We start from the raw sequence: 9,217 nt of genomic DNA on the forward strand, positions 1-9,217 counted from the left end.
GTTGCGTGCGGAGGGCACAAAGGGAGACTATGTGAACACACGTGGCGAATCAAAAGCGGCCGCAATCGTCGCGAGCGGCATTTGTAGCGAGTATACTTGCAAACACCTTTTGGCAAATACTCTTTTAATGTCTTCAGAATCGTCCTACGTTCTTTCGTACGTGCCAAGGCTCCTCACGATCTGCAAGGCAGAATTCATAAATCGAATTTTTTTACCGGAATCAACGTTAAATCCTAAAGATCAATCTTTTAATTATTTCTTACTATTATTATGTATTATTCATATTGAATCATGAGACTCGGAACAATTAAAGGCTTCCAGGTTAACACTGCGGCGTTCCTTTTGTTTTACAGTCGCTTTTGCCATTAAAGCAACTCGAACTCCCGACCGCCAATTTCCGTCGCGCTGCTGCGCGACTTTCCGTTTCAGTCAATTTCCGAGATTTTCCTGCGACCGACATTTCGGGCCACACTTAAGGCGTCGTTTAGCGGTGGTCGTAGACAGTGCTGAATGCATATTGTGGCGAGCACTTGTAGGAGAGGGCGCGTTAAATTGCTGTGGCATCGCATCCGACGGTCGTCGTGTTCCCTGGGACTTGAGGGGTGATCGCGATAATATCGTCTCGCATTTATCGCCGCCCGTGCCGCGGGAAGAAGATTAAAAGGCATTGTCGCGATTGCGATCGAGTTATATCTTTTCCGGTTTCTGCATGCGGAATGCGGCAGCCCGGCCTGGAAAATCCGACGACGGAATGTATTCACATTCGTCTCACGGTTTTAATTTACTTCGAACGCGAAATGTGTGTATTTACATTGCCGAAACGGATGCTATTTTCTTACGTCAGTCAACTGAGTTTCTGTTTTGATCAAATCTTCTGGGAAAAACCGGACAAGTCGGCTTCAAAAGGCTGTCAGTTTATTATTATTTAAAGCTCTATTTAAAAAGGGTAACATTATATAGAAAAGAAGCGCCAACTGTAAAATTTGAGTGTACTATATTAAAGTTCGGGAATATCCGGAGGCTAGAATGGCCGATGAACGGCGCGGCGGTCACAAGTTAAACACAAACGTAAAAATATCGTTATTGGAACGTATGGCAGCGGCAATATCAGTCGAACGGTATGTAGCAAACGTACTTTGAATTCCATCGCGAAAGTGTAGTTAACATTGTAATATCGCATTACAGTCGTCGTTCAGATAATTTCAAATATACTTGCCTCTCGACTTCAGGACCCGAACGTCGTAGCTTTCGAGAAATTTCTGTTCATTAATTTAATTTCATGAAAAAGAGATACATGTGATTCAGATCGGTTTTTTTTTGGATTTAAGCAAGAATGTGTATATTATTAATATTAACCATTAGCAGATGGAAAATATAAAATTTTTTTGCAGAACATCCCAAATAATGCACTAATGAAGTTGATATTAATTAGTTGCCTCTCGCAGAAAGGAAAGGAAGTTGATTTAAAATATTGAAAATGTGTACGTACACATTTACTATCTTGGCAAGAATATTGGCAGTAAAAATTTTTATATGAAAATAGAAGAGATGAAGGAAAAACAATACTACTCGTTTAATCGTATTGTGAATTTATAACAATTTGAAAAATTTTTTATTTTTTTCTGACGTGTTTTCAATGACTTCATTTTGCGATTGTAATGATATTCTAAGTAATAAAAGTAATGTTCGATTTAATTTAATTCTATTCGCATAAATATACAAATTCCTTTATACCAATACATAATATTATTAAAGCCGGTTCACTGATGGTATCATACGCGCTGCCGTACCGCTACTCATAAATTATCGAACGTGTGATATAATATATGAAAAACTTACTAACAGTTTTTTTAACTTTTATCTCTTTTCCTCTCTCTTTTATATGATTTAAAAGAATTAAATGCATAAAGCAAACAATTGCAACCAAATTAAGATACTGAGGGTACTCTTTCGTTTTCAAACAACATTCACAGAAAGGGATTCGAGAAACCCGACGAATTTAGTGTGTAATTGTATTGGCAAATTGTATTTGCGCAAATAATTCACGTTCCTGTTCTTGATTGGCATGCAAAGTCGGTTTATGCGCTCGAACTGACGTGTTTACGAAGGGTTTAACACACAAGATACACTAATGGTCTATCATGGGTCTTCATGTACTGATTGATGTCGTATTTCTCTGTTTCAAGAAGAATATTATTATTATGGGGAAAATCAGTATAATTTATAATAATCACTTAAAAAATTTATGCTAATTACTTAAAAGAAATTTTATCCAGCATCACTGATGAGATCAACCCCAATTTTACGTTGCGAGTTAAACATTGGCTTTACTTTTATCCCTCTTGCTCTTAAAATACAACTTTTCATTACACGATCGATTCGCGACAAAACCTGCATCGCGTAAAACTGCATAAAGCTTCGATTATTAGCTGCTCTATAATCGGCCAAAGTGTTTAAAAAATTGATCTATGACCAATATCGTTAAACTTTTGATCATAGGCTCTTGGGCTTTTTCTCTAGTTTCAAAAAGAAGAGTTTTCAGTCAAGTGCTGAAGTCAAAGTTAATACATGCTGTCAATAGCTTTTTTATCCAAATTTTTATCCAAACGATGTAGTAATAAAAAATCCATTAATTATAAAAAGCAATTATAAAACAGATCGATTAAGAAATCACGGATTGTATAAAAAAATTTATATCATGAAATCCATTTTAAGCAATTTATATAATCCGGAATATGGGACCGAGTTTTATCTATATAATTTTATGAGTCTTATAATATATGGGGGCAGTTTTTTTTTAGGGTCTCGACTATAAAGCGCAGTTCGCTCGTTTCTATATGCGCGTTTAGAGTGTGTCTCGCTGTTCATGAAAATGTAAATGAATGCGATCCTCGCCGCGCTGCGCGGGCAGTAACGTCGGTCCGAACAACAGTTTCTAAAGTTACACAGTGGTCTAGGTCTGTGCGACGACGAAATTTATGGCTATAAGGACTGATACGGCGTGTTCGATACCTTCCTTAGCCGAACGATTTATCAGCGCGAACGCGCGCGGAGGAAACACGCGCCGTGACGAACGACGTGCATTTTTTTACAGCCGATCGACGCCGTGAAAATCGTTAGAGCGACACGTCGTTTCACTCGTTGTTCCCCGATGTGTGATACGATGTAATAATAAGAAAAGTTCGACGGTATATGTGTCGAAACGACGCCGAGAGCAGATTTCGAAGTGATATGTCGGAAACAAAAATTATCGCCCAAAGCGTTGTGCACGCGCTGTTCGCTCTGGTCCGGCAAATTTTTGCCAATTTTCCACGTCAATAAGTTCCGATCCGAAAGTTCGCGGGTATAACGAAATAATCGAGCGCGGAGTATTCCAGAAAGTTTTTACCGTACGTGCACATTGTCTTGTTCCTGCACCATCACTGCACTCTGCGAATCGATGAGGATGAACCTCTCTCGGATGAAAAAAATTGCAAATTATTCAATAGAGTCTGATCTTGCCATCAAAGCGTATTGGATATTTTCAGAAATTATACATTGCAGACGGTCACAGATAGAAAATATCTAAAGAAAATATTATATATGATATTTTAAATTATTAATTTTTATCATGCCTTTTTCTCGACTATTCGTAATGCATCACGACTATAATTATTATCGTAAAATTATTATCTGTGCAAATCGCAAACAAGTGGAAAATTATATTACAAGCTCGATTACACACGGAAACAAGATAACAAAGCGTGTAAATTGTTACATTTCATGTTTCCACAGTTTCAGTTTATTCGTTGCGAATCCGCAGCTACAAGCTATGCTGTTTTGATCCTCTCATGCGATTATTTCTGAAAGCGACGATTATCGAAAAAAAATGTTGCAGATTAAAGTTGCTCTGTTAATACATTTCTCTCAACAATCACTAATTTCGAAGATAGCCGCGTGAAAAGATTACAATAAAGATGTATATATACATTTTGCCTTTAATCTCGCGGACTTCACAATGCTCGCATTCGATAATCATCATTATTATGATAATATACTCAAAATCTCATTTAAAGACAGAGAGAGGGAGAAAGAGAATTTATAATATAGATAATAAGTGGGTAAAAAGAAAATTTTATTTGCCCGAGGAAATGTATCAATTTGGTCGAACGGAACAATAATGAAGCAGAAGGACGCCTAGCATTGCGTAATAAACGATACTGTGGCTGCATTTATGGATATTCGATAAAACGCGCCTCTTATCTTGGTGATTTTTCGAAGCTCACTGGTTTCCTTCGGGCAAATTATTCCCAAGGCGACGATGTAACGACGATAAGAAGCGAGGGGAAAAGTTGGCTTGGTATTTTTCGTAAAGGATGAGATCGTATTAGATACCGATCCATTCTCGATGAAACAAAACAGATAATCGTACGAGATGTGCTCTATCTTTGATCTTTAGATGATCATAATCATTAAATAGAAATTCGTATCAGGGGAGATACACGCACAAGCTGTACGTAATAATTTTTCCGCTAGACAAACTTAAAACTGCAATATTTGAAATATGATATACGATCATCTAAAGTAGATAAAAAAGGAAAGAGAAAACATATATGAAAGAAATTTACAGGAAAACTTGTGCTTCTAAGAGATTAATCTGGCGACATTAGATTTAATTTCAAAAGTAAAAAAGTCTCCGCGACGCCGCGACGAAAGGATTATATGGAGGTCTGTGATTACGGGGAATTATTCCCACGACACTGAAGCTCCGTGCAGTCGAAGTAGCAGGAAGTGTCATAAATTTTGGAGGGCGATCACGAAACGGTCCTCTAACGAGGGAAAAAGAGAAGCACGCCTGACTATCCCAGCAAAGAGGATTGTTTCTCGTCAAAATGTTTCTTTAGTATTCCGTCGAGGATGCGAGCGCATTTTCCTACACGGGAGGAAAACATCGGGGCCGCGCTATTAAACGCGACTCCAAAATCATTACCTGAATGCGCGCGATAATAACGGTAATAATGAAGGGACATCAAGAGAGAAAGAGAACTTCTCAGCACAATCAAATTAATTTTTCGATGCTGATTGTGTAACGTGATTCCGTGAACCGGGTCAAAGGATCGGAAAAAACTCTGTTTACTTGTGCCGTTGCACGATATGATTAGTTAGACCATCGTTGTTCTTTACTGTCGCGTCAAACGATTCTCGTGAAATCATTATCGCGCATTAATCACATGCCATCGCGATAATATATTACGCACCGAACGTCGCGGATAAAGCCGAGAGCGCGATGCGATCGCATCGAAAACGCGATACCGCCCGTGGAGACAAATATTTTTTATTCACTTGTTTTCGTTGCAATGCATAACGCGCTCGGGATTTCAAACGGATGAAACCGTACGCTGAATCAACAGAAATTACTATAATAAAGATTATGAGCATCATTCGGGATGATTTTGTCTCCTAACAAGATCCAACGTTTCGCGTTTCATGGACGGGTAAATAAGCTTTATTTGCTGGCTGGCCAAACACAATGACGACAAAAATTTCCCGATTTAATGACAACGAACAACATATACTTTCGCATCGCAGGTTTTCGGTATCGTCAAGAATTAATACTACTTATTAACTTACGATAGAGAAAGGGAAAGAGAAAGAGAGAGATCGCGACGTGTAATAGACAAGATCAGTTAAAAAGCTACCCGCAATGGCTGTGGGTTGGCCAATGAGCTTGAGTGCAACGGAGCAGAAACGAAAATTAATTGCGCAGTAATTTCATTAGCAAACGTGAAATTTCGAAGAATAGTGCGGCTCTATCGCATTTATCACATTAACTGTGGATAATGAAATTTACATTCGCCGCACGCGGATGATGCACGGTCACTTGAATTGTCGACGTTAGAGACTGTTAATAGGACCTTTCCGGCGAAGCTCCTGTCGTTTCGCATGCGAAAAGGCGAAACATGTTATACTGCATTAATGGATACATACATACACATACGTGCACACATACGTGTGCGCATTAAACAAAAGTTACTCGCGCAGACAAAAAGCGATATTATGTTTTGTAGCGGAGTAATGTGCCCCGATATAGTTTCATAAAAATTTAACGGCACCCAAACGATCATGGAGCAATAATATTTAACGAGCAGGATACGTAACGAGATGGAGTACAGATTGATCGATCACGATCGTACATTTATGAACGCGCATACAGATAATATAATTTTTCCACTTGCATTATCACTTTTGGAAATAGTAACGATAAATGTCTTAAATATCAATTATTTCCTTTAATTGCGAAACATTTTTATTCACAATTTAAATGTATACGACATACGTCCGTATTCACATAGAATATGTGATTTAACATGATTTTCTTGATTTCGAGATACATTATCGCGAAAGCTAATTGAATCTCTAAGCGGAGAATAATGCAACATGCGAGAATGCAGATGATGCCACTTATAGAAATCAGATTTCACTTTACGGTACATGAAATCGGCGCCATGAACACCTCGTGAAAATTTTATAGCGCCCAGACGGAGGTGATAACTTTTACTGCGCGGGGGAAATGGAGAACTAAGTTAATCTAAGACAGTGCACGATTCATATCTTGATATTACCGCATCAAATATTACACAATGTTGCTATCGCATCTCTCGCCGAACGTATTTCCCGTATTTTATGTCGTCTTAAATTAATGCGCGTATCTGTATTTAATAATAATCGTGCGGTCTTTGTCGCTCTTACCACTGCGAATGATATGTGTCACGAAACTTATTAATGACGCCATTAATTTATGCAATTAATAGCCCGCAAATTTCAATGCTATACGCATCGCTGCTCGCCCCGTCTATAGTTAGCAACGAATAAAATATCACGGCACCCTATCGATAATCAAATAGCGATTTCGTGGTAATAAACGCACATGTGCGTCGTAATGGCAGCATAAAAAATGAATGTCTTTTTCTATCGACCCATACTAATACAGACAACGCCATGTATCAAATGACATGTAGAACTCGAAGGATATCCAAGATAATATAACGATTTGCCCCGCGAACTGACCTAAGATATCGCAACTGAAGAAAGCAGATGCTTCAGCAAAAGTATGAAAAATTTCTGTCCCTCCTTTCACGCGTTATTGAGCGTTCACGCGATCGATTGTAAATGTGTCGCATATTTCTCACGAAAATTTGGTGATTGTGGAAAATAACTGTCTTCTCGACCGGCAGAGTTCCAGTTCTAATAATTGTGCGGCTTTATGACGCTACAACTTTAGGTGGTCCAAACAACATTAGGTATTCCCGTTTCATCTCTATTTTTCTCCGTACGCGTTTATTTTTCCGCTTCCACAACGTTATTACGTGTCGTAAAAAGGTGGCGGGGAAAGTAAGAGGCAGTGTACGCAAAATAAACTCGCGGGAACCACGCATTTGGCGTAATTGAAGCTTCAAATAACACTGCTGCACCTTTGTACTCTCCACTCTCTCACACTCTGTTTCTCGTTCTGAGAGAGTCATCCCGCGCGGGTCGCCTGAGGTATCAAACTTCGTTAGAGTATTTAGACTCTCGTTACTTAATTCGTGTGAAAGGGCAAACCGTTATGTTAAAATCAAATATTGAGTTAACAGCTTAATCTGTCGACGTTACATTTCTGTGAAAGTAATTCTTCAAAAGATATAATCATTTATCGAATATTTTTTTAATTGTACAACTCACACGCGCGTGATAGTTCAGTCTCTGCGTTGTAATATTGCAAGACCATACAATCATTATCTTGCTTTTATTGATCGCATCGAATGTAACAAATTGCGTATGAATTAGTAGGTAGAAAAGAATCTTTTATGTTCTACTTGTTAATTGTAATTATTTCACTTTTTACGTTTTATTTAAATTATTTCTTCGTTTGCTTCAATCATGATATAACATGCATAACGTATAATGTATTCATTTATAACATGTCTTAATTACATTGAAAAATTTAAAAGGGTATATAGTACATTTGCCTTATTATTCGCAAAAGTTTTGAATAATTTACGATAGGCTGACATATCCATGTCACAGACAATGAATCCAAAATTAATCGAGGGACAATTTTCCGTTAAACTGCGACAGTATTTCATTAAATCCAGCGATCGCTACGCGCACATGCCGACGCAAATTTGCTTAGCCCAATCGAACGAATTTAACGCAACCCCGTTTACATTAACGGGCAATTAACGACGATTGCACCGAGCCTCGATAAACCTCGATCCGCACTCGATCTGCTTTAACCCTTTACACTTCGGCTATCAACATATGAGCCGTGTCATGCGTTTTTCCACAAAGTTGTTGCCGCATTGACAAGCAATTATTCCGTATGACAGATCCGATCACCGGGAGCCATTTGACAAAATCTCGCGCGAGACAAGCCTTTTCAATCCGCTGTCCTGCTTAAATCAACGACTACTGAATTAATCAACTGATATTTATTCACACAAAACATGAACGAAAGCTTCCAATAAATTTGTTTCCTTATCCACTTGTGTGCAACATGAAATAGCTGAGCACTCTTCACGCCCGCAAAATACGACGAACGCGAACGCGTAACGAAGGCGAAGCGGTTCCACTTGAAATTGTAACGTACGGATGCTCAACAATCCGCTTCTCACGGGGTTTCACAAGAGAATCGAGCGAGAACACACGGAAACGGGAAGTGCGAACGTTGAGATTACGACTCACCTGCGAACTGTGCGCTGTCGCGTAGGTGAAGAGTCCAACTTGTCGAAAAGTTCGGCCGGGGTTATGCGAAGAGAGTGCGACGCACGAGTACGAACCGAAGCAGTGGATGCGGTCGCAACAAATGCAGCCACCGGATGCGGACAATAACGAGAGGGAAAGTGCGGAAGACGGAGAGAAAGAGGAGGAGCGTATGCGTATCGGGGACCGATCGTGCGATCTGTATGACGGACAGATGAAGCACAAAGTGCGCACCGCGGGCTCGGGCTTCTCCTCTTTATACCCTCGAACTTGCACCTGTGCTTGCGCAGACCGGCCCCTTAAGCTCCATCCGCTCATTTCCTTCGTCAGCTGGACTCGCGGTGCCAACTCCACGTGCGCCAATGTCACATCCACCTGGAGGCTGTCCCGTGCTGTTAGGTCCTGCTGATTGCGTCGCATTTGTGTAAAATAATTAAGAAAACGTGCGCACATTAACGATGTATTTTTTAATTCCTGTCCATGTGACGCGAGTTTG

At 39.5% G+C, this 9,217-nt stretch overlaps 1 protein-coding gene across 2 annotated transcripts in view; it reads right to left on the bottom strand.

Annotated features, from left to right (window-relative positions):
• Window positions 1-8,975, bottom strand: part of LOC105283627 (calexcitin-2) — a 31,132-nt gene extending 22,157 nt beyond the window's left edge. Inside the window, exons 1-2 of one of the 2 annotated variants that reach the window (XM_011346540.3) lie at window positions 8,704-8,975; window positions 107-180 (exon numbers count right to left, since the gene is read on the bottom strand). The gene's annotated coding sequence lies outside the window, so the exon portion shown is untranslated. The remainder of the gene's footprint in view (window positions 1-106; window positions 181-8,703) is intronic. The other variant, XM_011346539.3, reaches the window with a different exon arrangement.
• Window positions 8,976-9,217: the final 242 nt, after the last annotated feature.

This window comes from Ooceraea biroi, chromosome 4 (genome assembly GCF_003672135.1).
Source record: "Ooceraea biroi isolate clonal line C1 chromosome 4, Obir_v5.4, whole genome shotgun sequence".
Lineage (NCBI taxonomy): Eukaryota > Metazoa > Arthropoda > Insecta > Hymenoptera > Formicidae > Ooceraea > Ooceraea biroi.